Source organism: Procambarus clarkii, chromosome 34, assembly GCF_040958095.1.
Source record: "Procambarus clarkii isolate CNS0578487 chromosome 34, FALCON_Pclarkii_2.0, whole genome shotgun sequence".
Classification (NCBI taxonomy): domain Eukaryota; kingdom Metazoa; phylum Arthropoda; class Malacostraca; order Decapoda; family Cambaridae; genus Procambarus; species Procambarus clarkii.
Window position 1 is genome coordinate 25,650,741 of NC_091183.1, and position 16,271 is coordinate 25,667,011.

A 16,271-nucleotide genomic window follows, 5' to 3' on the forward strand; every position below is an offset into this window, starting at 1 on the left:
TAGTAGCATTTAGTCAGACTACAGTAATTTAACTAATGGGAAACCTCTATAGTTGTCGTAAATTAATAATAATCATTTATCAAATAATAAATTAGCAAACATATGCAACATTTTATGTTACGACTTTTCGGGTAGGCCGTTCTGTTTGTTTACAACCCCAATGGTTCAAAATACACAATACTTTTAATATATAAGTGACTAAGTATGCTCTAATATATGGTCCTCAATGAAAATTATCGTTTTTTTTTTTTAATTTGTCCATAATGAATAAGATTCCTTACTGTTGATCTTTATATTAAGAAAAACATCTAAACAAATTGGTATTGTGTTTTCGTTCAGATAAAGTTTCCATATACAATTTCCTAGTTATCAATTAATGTAGATGGTTATTTTAATTCGCGGCTACCAGGGGCTTTCTCCCATTATACAATATAAATGTACTCACTAACTATTCTCTGGTATCTGTTCTTCAAGTAAAATTACCTATCTTTTTTGTTTAATTAGTCCATAATTCATAAAATTCCTTCAGGTCGATCTTTATATTTAGAAAAACATCTAATCAACTTAGAATTTAATTTTTCGTTCACCTACAGTTACCTGCTATTATTTCATTGTCATATTTTATGTCGCTGGTCATTACAATTTTCCAAGAATTTAAACAGCTAAACAGCAAGTAGCATCTTGTTAGAGTACAGGAATTTACCTATGGAGAACCTCGATAGCTGCCGAATATTATTAATGATTATATATGTAATTTAAAATAATGAATTATATACCATTTCTTATGTTACGTCTTTGGCGGGTAGGCGGTTCTGCGGGTTTACAACCGAATTGTTTAAAAATCACACTATTTTAAATGTATGAGTCACTAGTATGCTCTGATATATGTTCTGCAATGGAAATAAAGATTGTTTTGTTGTTAATTACTCCATAAATGTGTAATGTGTTAATTCAGTCTAAAATCTTTTTGCAACGTTTATATGCGATATACGTAGCTGGAAACTACCTAATATTTAAAAATAATAGTTACAACATTCTATTAATATATAATGTTGAAATAAATATCACACAAAGTCTGTATATCTGTTTTTAGATGTCTTATAAAATTTTTTTTAAATAGTATTAATGATGTTTGTGAATCTTGAGTAAAAATTATGTTAATTATTATTAATCTAATTGTTATTATTTTAAGTAAAAGAATTGCAAGTATTCGAATAACCACGGGATCTCTGTTTGTGTATGAATGCACGGATTTGTTTTTGTTATGAGAGGGACGCCTTAGAAAGCATGGTGTAGGCCACCTGTGGCTCGCATCCGATCCCACGATCGTCGTCGCCCCTAAATCAACACAACAGGTATTTAGTATTTACGATTATAATAAGTAATATTTCTTTTATAATAATATTGCAGCAGGTGTAGTGGTAGGACACTCGCCTGGCGTTCCGCGAGCGCTATGTCATGGGTTCGTATCCTGGCCGGGGAGGATTTACTGGGCGCAAATCCTAAACTGTAGCCTCTGTTTAACGCAACAGTAAAATGTGTACTTGGATGAAAAAACGATTCTTCGCGGCGGGGATCGTATTCCAGGGACCTGCCCGAAACGCTACTCGTACTAGTGGCTGTACAAGAATGTAACAACTCTTGTATATATCTCAGGTTAGGGGCTAGGCATTTACACTCTTAGGTCAGCAAACTAGCTAGAAGGTTAGACTATTAGACTCCACTGGTCAATCGGGGCCCTGCATGATTCAGCTTATCCTAACCTAGCCCTGCTTAAACCATCTTAGCATAGTTCATTCTAGCTGTGCATAGTGCTTGCACAGCCTTGCTTATCCTAGTTTACCTCTTCCTAGCCTACCGTAGCCAAGCCTATCCCAGTATACCCTTACCTAGTCTTGCCTAGCCTAACCCTGCCTTGCTTTTAAACATGACCAGTCCTTCCTACCCTAGCCAAGACCTGACCAGCTTAGCCAAGCCAATCCCTGCCAAGATTTAGCATAGCCTTGCCTTTTTATTAATATATAGAGGGTACCACCTCTGGTTGAGTATGTAGGAACCCTCCACTTATAGGGTTGAGGGTTCCATATATATATATATATATATATATATATATATATATATATATATATATATATATATATATATATATATATATATATACATATATATATATATATGCGGAAAATCCACAGAGAAATATGAAATGAGGTGAACGTTTCGGCTTTGTTAAAGCCTTTGTCAACACCAGACTGACCACGGGATCAGTTAGATCAGTTGCGTTAGGTCAGTCTGGTGTTGACAAAGGCTTTAACAAAGCCGAAACGTTCACCTCATTTCATATTTCTCTGTGGATTTTCCGCATAAAATGATCAGTGTTCTGTGATCGTCAATTGCATATATCTATATATATATATATATATATATATATATATATATATATATATATATATATATATATATATATATATATATATATATATATATATATATATACACATATATATATATAATATAAATAATGTGTGTGTAAACATGCCACGTGTGTGTAAATCACAAAAATTAACACTTGATGAAAAATGTGACAGTGTCAGACCACGGAGGAAGAATTGAAACAGGAATTTCCTTAAGTACTTTCATATATTAATACATCTTCAGAAGGAATAATTTTTTATATAAATTAAATTAAAAAAAATCATTCCTCCATGGTCTAACACTCATATATATATATATATATATATATATATATATATATATATATATATATATATATATATATATATATATATATATATATATATATATGTCGTACCTAGTAGCCAGAACTCACTTCTCAGCCTACTATTCAAGGCCCGATTTGCCTAATAAGCCAAGTTTTCATGAATTAATTGTTTTTCGACTACCTAACCTACTTAACCTAACCTAACCTAACTTTTTCGGCTACCTAACCAAACCTAACCTATAAAGATAGGTTAGGTTAGGTTAGGTAGGGTTGGTTAGGTTCGGTCATATATCTACGTTAATTTTAACTCCAATAAAAAAAAATTTACCTCATACATAATGAAATGGGTAGCTTTATCATTTCATAAGAAAAAAATTAGAGAAAATATATTAATTCAGGAAAACTTGGCTTATTAGGCAAATCGGGCCTTGAATAGTAGGCCAAAAAGTGAGTTCTGGCTACTAGGTACGACATATATATATATATATATATATATATGCGAACAAGCCTGAATGGTCCCCAGGACATATGCAACTGAAAACTCACACCCCAGAAGTGACTCGAACCCATACTCCCAGAAGCAACGCATCTGGTATGTACAAGACGCCTTAATCCACTTGACCATCACGACCGGACATAATGAGGTGATAGCCGAGGCTATTTGAACCACCCCACCGCCGGCACTCGGATAGTTATCTTGGGCATAGCATTTTACCAAATCACCTCATTCTTTGGGGCAACACGTGAGGAACACAAATGCGAACAAGCCTGAATGGTCCCCAGGACATATGCAACTGAAAACTCACACCCCAGAAGTGACTCGAACCCATACTCCCAGAAGCAACGCATCTGGTATGTACAAGACGCCTTAATCCACTTGACCATCACGACCGGACATAATGAGGTGATAGCCGAGGCTATTTGAACCACCCCACCGCCGGCACTCGGATAGTTATCTTGGGCATAGCATTTTACCAAATCACCTCATTCTTTGGGGCAACACGCGAGGAACACAAATGCGAACAAGCCTGAATGGTCCCCAGGACATATGCAACTGAAAACTCACACCCCAGAAGTGACTCGAACCCATACTCCCAGAAGCAACGCATCTGGTATGTACAAGACGCCTTAATCCACTTGACCATCACGACCGGACATAATGAGGTGATAGCCGAGGCTATTTGAACCACCCCACCGCCGGCACTCGGATAGTTATCTTGGGCATAGCATTTTACCAAATCACCTCATTCTTTGGGGCAACACGTGAGGAACACAAATGCGAACAAGCCTGAATGGTCCCCAGGACATATGCAACTGAAAACTCACACCCCAGAAGTGACTCGAACCCATACTCCCAGAAGCAACGCATCTGGTATGTACAAGACGCCTTAATCCACTTGACCATCACGACCGGACATAATGAGGTGATAGCCGAGGCTATTTGAACCACCCCACCGCCGGCACTCGGATAGTTATCTTGGGCATAGCATTTTACCAAATCACCTCATTCTTTGGGGCAACACGTGAGGAACACAAATGCGAACAAGCCTGAATGGTCCCCAGGACATATGCAACTGAAAACTCACACCCCAGAAGTGACTCGAACCCATACTCCCAGAAGCAACGCATCTGGTATGTACAAGACGCCTTAATCAGTTGCATATGTCCTGGGGACCATTCAGGCTTGTTCGCATTTGTGTTCCTCACGTGTTGCCCCAAAGAATGAGGTGATTTGGTAAAATGCTATGCCCAAGATAACTATCCGAGTGCCGGCGGTGGGGTGGTTCAAATAGCCTCGGCTATCACCTCATTATGTCCGGTCGTGATGGTCAAGTGGATTAAGGCGTCTTGTACATACCAGATGCGTTGCTTCTGGGAGTATGGGTTCGAGTCACTTCTGGGGTGTGAGTTTTCAGTTGCATATGTCCTGGGGACCATTCAGGCTTGTTCGCATTTGTGTTCCTCACGTGTTGCCCCAAAGAATGAGGTGATTTGGTAAAATGCTATGCCCAAGATAACTATCCGAGTGCCGGCGGTGGGGTGGTTCAAATAGCCTCGGCTATCACCTCATTATGTCCGGTCGTGATGGTCAAGTGGATTAAGGCGTCTTGTACATACCAGATGCGTTGCTTCTGGGAGTATGGGTTCGAGTCACTTCTGGGGTGTGAGTTTTCAGTTGCATATGTCCTGGGGACCATTCAGGCTTGTTCGCATTTGTGTTCCTCACGTGTTGCTTCAAAGAATGAGGTGATTTGGTAAAATGCTATGCCCAAGATAACTATCCGAGTGCCGGCGGTGGGGTGGTTCAAATAGCCTCGGCTATCACCTCATTATGTCCGGTCGTGATGGTCAAGTGGATTAAGGCGTCTTGTACATACCAGATGCGTTGCTTCTGGGAGTATGGGTTCGAGTCACTTCTGGGGTGTGAGTTTTCAGTTGCATATGTCCTGGGGACCATTCAGGCTTGTTCGCATTTGTGTTCCTCACGTGTTGCCCCAAAGAATGAGGTGATTTGGTAAAATGCTATGCCCAAGATAACTATCCGAGTGCCGGCGGTGGGGTGGTTCAAATAGCCTCGGCTATCACCTCATTATGTCCGGTCGTGATGGTCAAGTGGATTAAGGCGTCTTGTACATACCAGATGCGTTGCTTCTGGGAGTATGGGTTCGAGTCACTTCTGGGGTGTGAGTTTTCAGTTGCATATGTCCTGGGGACCATTCAGGCTTGTTCGCATTTGTGTTCCTCACGTGTTGCCCCAAAGAATGAGGTGATTTTGTAAAATGCTATGCCCAAGATAACTATCCGAGTGCCGGCGGTGGGGTGGTTCAAATAGCCTCGGCTATCACCTCATTATGTCCGGTCGTGATGGTCAAGTGGATTAAGGCGTCTTGTACATACCAGATGCGTTGCTTCTGGGAGTAAGGGTTCGAGTCACTTCTGGGGTGTGAGTTTTCAGTTGCATATGTCCTGGGGACCATTCAGGCTTGTTCGCATTTGTGTTCCTCACGTGTTGCCCCAAAGAATGAGGTGATTTGGTAAAATGCTATGCCCAAGATAACTATCCGAGTGCCGGCGGTGGGGTGGTTCAAATAGCCTCGGCTATCACCTCATTATGTCCGGTCGTGATGGTCAAGTGGATTAAGGCGTCTTGTACATACCAGATGCGTTGCTTCTGGGAGTATGGGTTCGAGTCACTTCTGGGGTGTGAGTTTTCAGTTGCATATGTCCTGGGGACCATTCAGGCTTGTTCGCATTTGTGTTCCTCACGTGTTGCCCCAAAGAATGAGGTGATTTGGTAAAATGCTATGCCCAAGATAACTATCCGAGTGCCGGCGGTGGGGTGGTTCAAATAGCCTCGGCTATCACCTCATTATGTCCGGTCGTGATGGTCAAGTGGATTAAGGCGTCTTGTACATACCAGATGCGTTGCTTCTGGGAGTATGGGTTCGAGTCACTTCTGGGGTGTGAGTTTTCAGTTATATATATATATATATATATATATATATATATATATATATATATATATATATATATATATATATATATATATATATATATATATATATATTATTAAATATGACCGAAAAAGTAATGTGTGTATGGACACACTGGATATGCGTATGGAAATGTCAAGACGCACAAGCCTGGAAACCCACTTCGGCCAATCATTAGCCAGATACCCACACCCACGTACAGACTGGCGAAGCGACTCAACGGCCTGCTGACTCCTTATGTTCCTTGCGCCTTCAGCCTGAAGTCTCCAAAGGAATTTGTTGACTTACTGCGGGGCACACGGGCCACAGGGATAAGAGCCTCGTTGGACGTAGAATCGCTGTTTACCAACGTACCTGTGGACGAGACAATCGGAATGATAGCCGACAGAGTGTATCGTGATCCAGCCTGTACTCCTCTTGACATACCAGAAAATATTCTGAGGAAACTACTCCAAGCTTGTACTAAAGAGGCACCCTTCTTGAGCCCGGATGGGCACATGTATAAGCAAGTAGATGGGGTCGCCATGGGTTCTCCCCTAGGTGTCCTGTTTGCAAACTTCTACATGGGTACCATCGAGCAAAAAGTCTTAGTCGACATGAACTTGAAACCGGCCATATACTGCAGGTATGTTGACGACATTTTTTCACAGGTACCTGATGTCAGACATCTGCAGGAGCTGAAGGAGGCATTTGAGCAGAGTTCAGTGCTGCGTTTCACTTACGAGATGGAAAAGGATGGGAAGTTGCCCTTTCTAGATGTAACAGTCATGGAAAAGGGCAGAGGTTTCCACACTGCAGTCTACACTAAGGAAACAAACATAGGAATGTGCCTAAATGCCAACAGCGACTGCCCAGACAGGTACAAGAGGAGTGTTGTTAACGCATATGTCGACCGTGCTCTCAGCCACAGCTCAGAATGGAAGCAAGTCGACGAAGAACTCTGTAGGGTAAGGCAGGTCCTAGTCAATAACGGCTTCTCCAATGGTTTCGTCGAAGACATCATAAGAAGGAAAGTGAAAAGCCATGCAACCTCTGAAGAGACAACTAACACAACACCTATACCCCCTATTAGACTATTTTACAGGAACTTCTTTTCCACAGCTCATAAAACGGAGGAAAGGGTCCTGAAAGATATTGTTAATAGAAACGTTATCCCTACAGACAAAAATCAGAGGATACAACTGACAATTTACTATAAAACCAGAAAAACGGCCAGCCTACTCATGAGAAACTCTCCAGACACAAAACAGAACGCTTTAAAAGAGACTAACGTCGTCTATGCCTTCAAATGCCCACTTGGGGACTGTAAGCTCCAAAAAACCCAGTATATAGGCAAGACAACAGCATCTCTTTCTAGGCGTTTAACGATGCATAAGCAACAGGGCTCCATTAAGGAACATATAATCTCTTCCCACAACCAAACCATCGCCAGAGAAATCCTAGTAAACAACACAGAAATCATCGATAGATACAGCGATAGCAGGCGGCTTGACGTTTGCGAGGCACTACACATCAAGAAGTCAACACCAGCAATCAACAGCCAATTATTGCACAACTATATTCTACCCACCTCAAGACTCCGCTCCAATATAGAAGCATCAAGAAATATGGACCAATAGGCTTTCTACAAACACTTCTATTCAATATCCATTGTTTCGTGTTCTGTCTTGTGTTGATGAAATTAATACCCTATTAATACCCTTGTTCTGTCTTGTGTTGATGAAATTAATACCCTATTAATACCACATTTTGTTCTGTCTTGTGTTAATGCCACATCACCCCTTCCACCTCACTCAAATGTAGATATAAAATCGGAGATACGTAAGTTCTATTCAGTTGTGTATTTGTGAACTAAAGTCTTTGAAAATGTAATAAGTTTTACGAAACGCGCCCGTGTCGCGTCAGACTAGAAATAAAAATGAATTTTGGAGAATTGATTTTTGATTTACCTCCAACAGTGAAGCATAATGTACGAAAGATTGAGAAAATTCGTGTTAGAATTATTAATCTTACTTTTTCGGTCATATTTAATAATATATGTCTATAGGAAAGACTGCTACCAAAATATACTAATATATATATATATATATATATATATATATATATATATATATATATATATATATATATATATATATGTGTGTGTGTGTGTGTGTGTGTGTGTGTGTACTCACCTAGTTGTGCTTGCGGTGGTTGAGCTCTGGCTCTTTGTTCCATATGTATGTATTCATATATATATATATATATATATATATATATATATATATATATATATATATATATATATATATATATATATATATATATATATATATATATATATATATATATATATATATTATATATATCCTGCCTGAAATGTTGAGTGTACTAGTGGCTTTACAAGATAGTTATTATAAAGATAGCGCATTTTGTGGTTATTCTCTATATCTGGTTCACCTAACAGTAAATAAGTACCTGGGAGTTAGACAGCTGCTATGGGCTGCTTCCTAGGGATGTGTGTGTGTGTTTGTATTCATGTTGAATTTTACAAAGTAGGAAGAGATGTTTGTAAAAAAAAAATCAAATATTTTTGAAAGTATAAGTAGATTTGATATTTTTCTTTAATTGTTTATGTCTGCTGTCTCGCCTCCTTTATAAAATGGCATCATTCTTGCTTTTTTAAGGATATCAGGAAAAGTAAGGCACTCCAGAGATTTGTTGACTCCTTCCTAGTGTTGCCTAGCCCAGCCCAGCCTAGACAAGGCAGGCTGGGCATCCTAGCCTTACGCAGCTTAGCCCCCACCTACATGTAGCATCCCAGTCCATCCTAAGTAATCATTACCTTACTGGCTGTGTTTTCTCTTCAGCCCTGAATGTAATGTGGTGGAACATAAGCAGATACATATCAGGTCTTAGAGAATCTGTACTTCATACATTTCTTAATAATGTCTCACAAATATTTAAATAATTAAACAAAAATTGTATAATAACTTCATATTATTCTTGCAATTTATTTTTGCATTTTTTTTTATACAAAATTTACATTTTAAAAGATTACCTCTATTTTTAGATTGATGACTTGAAGACTACAGTGCCATCCACAGCAAATCATGGTCTTAAAATATCTCCTAGCAATGACGAGACCAATTTTCACAGAGATCAAATTTTTGCTAAGCAGTAGTCACAGGTAAATATATATTATATATATAATGTTATATATATAAAATTAACTACTTCATTGCTCAAAGCACCTTTAGGCATTCTGAGAGTTGTGCTATTTTATTAATTAATTAATTAGGCTATATTTTAATGTTTTGTAATGTTTTCATTACTTTTTTTTGTTTTGAAATATAAATTGTTGAGTTTTGAAACATTTTGACATTAACTATACCTGAATATTTATAAACAAAAAAATACCAGAACTATGTCCTTGACAATTGCACTAAGAAATCTTTGCCAAAATCAGGTGCTCAGTGCAGTAGTTAAAAACTTAAAAGTTGTACCACCTCTGGTGCAAGATTAGGGACCCATAGCCTCAGAGAAGGAAATAGAGAGTACTCAGAGAAGGCCTTGAATAATAGGCAGGCTGTTTGTGTGTGTTTCGACGGTAAGCTTGCTGACACCAAATGTAGTTACCTAAGTGTAGTTACAGGATTAGAGCTACGCTCGTGGTGTCCCGTCTACCCAGCACTCTTTGTCGCATAATGCTTTGAAACTACTGACGGTCTTGGCCGCCACCACCTTCTCACTTAACTTGTTCCAACCGTGTACCACTCTGTATGTGAAAGGAAATTTTTTTATATTTCTTTGGCATCTTTGTTTAGTTAGTTTAAATCTATGACCTCTTGTTCTTGAAGTTCCAGGTCTCGGGAAATCTTTCCTATCGATTTTATCAATTCCTGTTACTATTTTGTACATAGTGATTTTATCACCTCTTTTTGTTATCTTCTAGTTTTGGCATATTTAATGCCTCTGACCTCTCCACATAGCTCTTGCCCTTTAGTTCTGGGAGCCACTTAGTAGCATGTCTTTGCACCTTTTCCAGTTTGTTGATGTGCTTCTTAACATATGGGCACCAAACAACCGCTGCATATTCTAGCCTTGGCCGAACAAAACTCTTGAACAATTTCTTTAGTATTTCGCCATCCATGTATTTAAACAAAATTCTGAAGTTAGAAAGCGTGGCATAGGCTCCTCACACAACGTTCTTTATGTGGGCCTCAAGTGATAGTTTTCTATCTAGAATCAACCCTAGACCTCTTTCTTTTATCAGAATTATATAAAGATTTCTCACATAATTTGTAGGTTGTGTGGGATCTATGTTCTATTCCACATTCCATAACATGGCATTTATTCACATTTAATTTCATTTGCCAAGTGGTGCTCCATATACTTATTTTGTCCAGGTCTTCTTGAAGGGCATGACAATCATCTAAATTTCTTATCCATCCCATTATCTTAGCATCATCAGCAAACATGTTTATATAATTCTGTATTCCTACTGGTAGATCATTTATGTAGACAATGAACATTTCTGGTGCATGTACTGTGGTACTCCACTTGTGACACTTCTCCAGTCCGATTGCCTCTGATTACTGCCCTCATTTTTCTATCAGTCAGAAAATTTTTCATCCATGTTAGAAGCTTACCTGTCACCCATCCAAAATTTTCTAGTTTCCAGAACAACCTCTTATGTGGAACTCTGTCGAAAGCCTTTTTTATGTCTAGATAGATGCAGTCGACCCAACTACCTTTTTCCTTTAAAATCTCTGTGGCTCAATCATAGAAACTGAGTAAATTCGATACACAGGATCTTCCAGATCGAAAACAATACTGTCTGTGTGATATTATATAATTTCTCTCCAGGTGTTCTACCCATTTAGTTTTTATTATTTTTGTTTTCAATCTTTTCACTGTTACACTTGTCAATGATTCAGGTCTAAAACTGAGAGAGGTGGGGTCTTCCCTGTTGCTACTTTTGTAGATTGGAACTATGTTAGCCTTTTTCCACATGTTTGCTATGACTCCTGTACACAGGGATGCCTGAAAGATCAGGTGAAGTGGAAGGCTGAGCTCAGATGCACATTCTCTCAGAACCCGTGGTGAAACTCCATCTGGACCAACTGCTTTGTTCTTACTTAGCTCCTTTAGCATATTTTCCACTTCATCTCTAGACACCTCTATACGCTCTATGATGTTCTCAGAAATTCTTATTGTGTCTGGTTCTCTTAAGATTTCATTTTGTATAAACACACTTTGGAACTTTTGGTTTAATGTTTCACACATTGCATTATCATTTTCTGTGAATCTGTTTCCTATTTTCAACCTCTGGATATTATCCTTTACCTGCAATTTGTTGTTTATGAATTTGTAGAATAGGCCCAGTTCTGTTTTACATTTATCCATTATCCGTTTTTAAAAATTTCTTTCTGCCTCTCCCCTTACTGCTGTATAGTTGTTTCTCGCATCTTTTTATCGCTGGTATGATTGGGGGTTTGGCTTCTTTCTATGTTGATACCTGCTTGATGGGGTTCTGCTCTTCTACTCCCCAAGCCCGGCCCGAGGCCAGGCTCGACTTGTGAGAGTTTGGTCCACCAGGCTGTTGCTTGGAGCGGCCCGCAGGGCCACATACCCACCACAGCCCGGCTGATCCGGAACTTCTCTTAGAAAACAGTCCAGTTTTCTCCTGAAGATGTCCACGGTTGTTCCGGCAATATTTCTTATAGTCGCTGGGAGGACGTTGAACAACCGCGGACCTCTGATGTTTATACAGTGCTCTCTGATTGTGCCTGTGGCACCTCTGCTCTTCACTGGTTCAATCTTGCATTTTTTTCCATATCGTTCACTCCAGTACGTTGTTATTTTACTGTGTAGATTTGGGACCTGGCCCTCCAGTATCTTCCATGTGTATATTATTTGGTATCTCTCTCGTCTCCTTTCTAGAGAGTACATTTGGAGAGCTTTGAGACGATCCCAATAATTTAGGTGTTTTATCTCGTCTATGCGTGCCGTATATGTTCTCTGTATTCCCTCTATTTCAGCAATCTCTCCTGCTCTGAAGGGGAAAGTGAATACTGAGCAGTACTCGAGACGGGACAACATAAGTGACTTGAAGAGTACAACCATTGTGATGGGATCCCTGGATTTGAAAGTTCTCATAATCCATCCGATCATTTTTCTGGCTGACGCAATATTTGCTTGGTTATGCTCCCTAAACATTAGATCGTCGGACATCATTATTCCCAAATCCTTGACATGCTGTTTTTCTACTATGGGAAGATTCGATTGTGTTTTGTACCCTGTATTATGTTTCAGATCCTCATTTTTGCCATACCTGAAATTTATCACTGTTAAACATCATGTTATTTTCTGCTGCCCAATCGAAAACTTTGTTGACATCTGCTTGTAGTTTTTCAATGTCTTTCATTCCATTTTTGTGTCTTTTGGTCTGTGGCCCTCTCTCAATTTCTGTTGAACCAATCCTGTTTTCTGGCCCTGCATCTCTGTTTTGGTATGAATGTTTGTGTGCCTTCATTGTATATTTTGCAAAATTTGGCATACATTTAATTTACTTCCCTGTCTAGCAACAAGTCTGCCTAATTACTTATTAAAAAAAAATTGAAGTTCCCCATAGTGACCTCTCTCTCTTGAAATCAAGTTTATCAACTGTTTCAATGTCCCCATTTTCTGTGTGTGTGTGTTTGGAGGCTAAGTTTGCTGATACCATGTGTGTGTGTGTTTGGAGGCTAAGCTTGCTGATACCATGTGTGTGTGTGTGTGTTTGGAGGCTAAGCTTGCTGATACCATGTGTGTGTGTGTTTGGAGGCTAAGCTTGCTGATACCATGTGTGTGTGTGTGTGTGTGTGTGTGTTTGGAGGCTAAGCTTGCTGATACCATGTGTGTGTGTGTGTTTGGAGGCTAAGCTTTCTGATACCGTGTGTGTCTGTGTTTGGAGGCTAAGCTTGCTGATACCATGTATGTGTGTGTGTGTGTGTGTGTGTGTGTTTGGAGGCTAAGCTTGCTGATACCGTTTGTGTGTGTGTGTGTGTGTTTTGAGGCTAAGCTTGATGATACCATGTGTGTATTTGGAGGCTAAGCTTGCTGATACCATGTGTGTGTGTTTGTTTGGAGGCTAAGCTTGCTGATACCATGTGTGTGTGTGTGTTTGGAGGCTAAGTTTGCTGATACCATGTGTGTGTGTGTGTGTGTTTGGAGGCTAAGCTTGCTGATACCATGTGTGTGTGTGTGTGTGTTTGGAGGCTAAGTTTGCTGATACCATGTGTGTGTGTGTGTGTTTGGAGGCTAAGCTTGCTGATACCATGTGTGTGTGTGTGTGTGTGTGTTTGGAGGCTAAGTTTGCTGATACCATGTGTGTGTGTGTGTGTTTGGAGGCTAAGTTTGCTGATACCATGTGTGTGTGTGTGTGTTTGGAGGCTAAGCTTGCTGATACCGTTTGTGTGTGTGTGTGTGTTTAGAGGCTAAGCTTGATGATACCATGTGTGTATTTGGAGGCTAAGCTTGCTGATACCATGTGTGTGTGTTTGTTTGGAGGCTAAGCTTGCTGATACCATGTGTGTGTGTGTGTTTGGAGGCTAAGTTTGCTGATACCATGTGTGTGTGTGTGTTTGGAGGCTAAGTTTGCTGATACCATGTGTGTGTGTGTGTGTGTTTGGAGGCTAAGTTTGCTGATACCATGTGTGTGAGTGTGTTTGGAGGCTAAGCTTGCTGATACCATGTGTGTGTGTGTGTGTTTGGAGGCTAAGCTTGCTGATACCATGTGTGTGTGTGTGTTTGGAGGCTAAGCTTGCTGATACCATGTGTGTGTGTGTGTGTGTGTGTGTGTTTGGAGGCTAAGCTTGCTGATACCGTTTGTGTGTGTGTGTGTGTGTTTAGAGGCTAAGCTTGCTGATACCATGTGTGTATTTGGAGGCTAAGCTTGCTGATACCATGTGTGTGTGTGTTTGGAGGCTAAGCTTGCTGATACCATGTGTGTGTGTGTGTTTGGAGGCTAAGTTTGCTGATACCATGTGTGTGTGTGTGTTTGGAGGCTAAGTTTGCTAACACCGTGTGTGTACTCACCTGTTTAAATAATAATAGATGTGTGTACCACCTCTGGTGCAATTGTAGGGACCCACAGCCTTGAAGAAAATAAAGAGTATTCAGAGAAGACCTTGTGGATTCTCACTGAACACTAATCTTTTCTTCTCCTACCACCCCTCTTATTTTGTTTTATGCTGTATTCTATTATATATCATATAAATACATAGCCAAATGGCAATATTTATTATGTCTATACAAAAAGAAGACATCCACTGTCGGAAAATCCGACACCATTTAATAATAATATCATACAGACAGATAATAACTGTATTACCAACAAGTTACCCATAGAAAACGTAACTTGTAGTGGAATTACCGTCTAAAGAAAACGGGATATCATCACCACATACTATTATAATTCACCAGCTATTCTGCTGGGAATTGTTCTTAAATACATTAGTCTTTGGACTTTACCATCATAAAAACATCTTATATAAATTAACTTAATTATCAATATTAAAGTAGAGTAAATGTGACCCTTCTATCACTTTCTGAAATCTGGACAAAGTAGGCCAGGCGTCAGAGTGGGGAAGGAGGGCAGCCATTGTTTATACTAGACCAGAGGCTCACACGGGAGCAAATTCGGCTCCTGTTAAATTTACTTGGACGTAGTGTTATGGAAACTAAAAGTGTACCATTATCAACACGCTGTCTACAAATTCAAGTTAAGTGTCTATCCGAAACCCATTATCTATCATTAGTGGCCATTAATGTCATTGGGTAGGGTTATCCGGTTAGATCACATGGAAGCCTCAAACTAAAGGTAATTAAGCCAGGTCTTCATGTTCCATGTACTGTTTTCTCTGATATACTTGTCATATATAGGTATCTGGCTTCACAGCTAGCGCACTTTTGACAGGTCAAGACGAGGATGCAAGATTTGTGCACCAGTTACTGGGTGATATGGAAGCTACCTCAAAGAGGATAATTTGGTGTCTACACCCTAGTTATACCTGGTGGACTAACCTGCTGTACTATAAGATAAGGAACCTCTTCAATGTATGTAGTTAATTTTGTAGTTTGATTGGCATACATATATATTAATTTAATAAACCCCCCTAATGTGTAGAGGATCGATTTGTGAGATTATAAGATTATTGCAGAAATACAGTCCACTTATCATTATACAAATTGCTATCGAAGTATATAAATTAACGTAAATATAAATTCATATAAATTAAATAAATATAAATCTCACAGGTCGGTTCCCACATCCACTTTATTTTTTTCTCTCCTTTGTTTCTATGTGGATTTTGTTGTGACTAAAGATTCTCCTCCTTTCCCATCAACAGGTCTTCCTCACTGGGCTTGCTCGGCTTTTGTGTTACTGTGAGGGTGCCATCATCGTTTACCCTTCAAGACTGACTCATGCTGGCATTGCATTTGTGGACTTCCCTTCACAGTAAACAGTCCTTCTCCATATGGTGATTGTCCAGGGCAAGCAGGGTGTGACTGCCATCTTGGAGAAGCAGGGTCTTTTAATATGAAGAATCTTCCGTCTTCTCTACTTACGCCAGCTTGTGCCGGCCTTGCATTCTTGTTACTTCATGGCCCTTGGGCCTTTTTTATTTATTTTACATAATAAATTTTTTTATTAATACCCGTGTTTCACAAGAGATCCTTAACATTTTAAGCACCAATTGTATTGACTAATGCACGTCTTGTAACCTTTAAGACATAAATAGACAAGACATAGATAAATGAGTGAATAATACTGAGTGACTAGGTTAGGGCGAGGAACATAGTACAGTGTCTGACTTTGGAAGAATGCCTACTGTTTTAGAAACCTTATTGCCATGATCATAATCGTATGGGTTAAAAAGCATTTGTTGTCACTCCTACACTGTGGCTTGTTGAGCTTGAAACCTTTGCTCCTTGTTCGTGTTACATCTGACCTTTTGAAGAAATTGTATGAATCAATATCCTCCAAATTGTTCAGTATTTTAAAGGTTTCGCTCTATTACTCTCTCATTTGC

At 39.4% G+C, this 16,271-nt stretch overlaps 1 long non-coding RNA gene across 1 annotated transcript; it reads left to right on the top strand.

Annotated features, from left to right (window-relative positions):
- Nucleotides 1–1,248: 1,248 nt before the first annotated feature.
- LOC138370970 (uncharacterized) lies at nucleotides 1,249–15,881 on the top strand. The gene is made up of 3 exons (XR_011230282.1): nucleotides 1,249–1,355; nucleotides 9,266–9,382; nucleotides 15,588–15,881. It is a non-coding gene; the product is annotated as an uncharacterized lncRNA (long non-coding RNA).
- The last annotated feature ends 390 nt before the right edge of the window (nucleotides 15,882–16,271 follow it).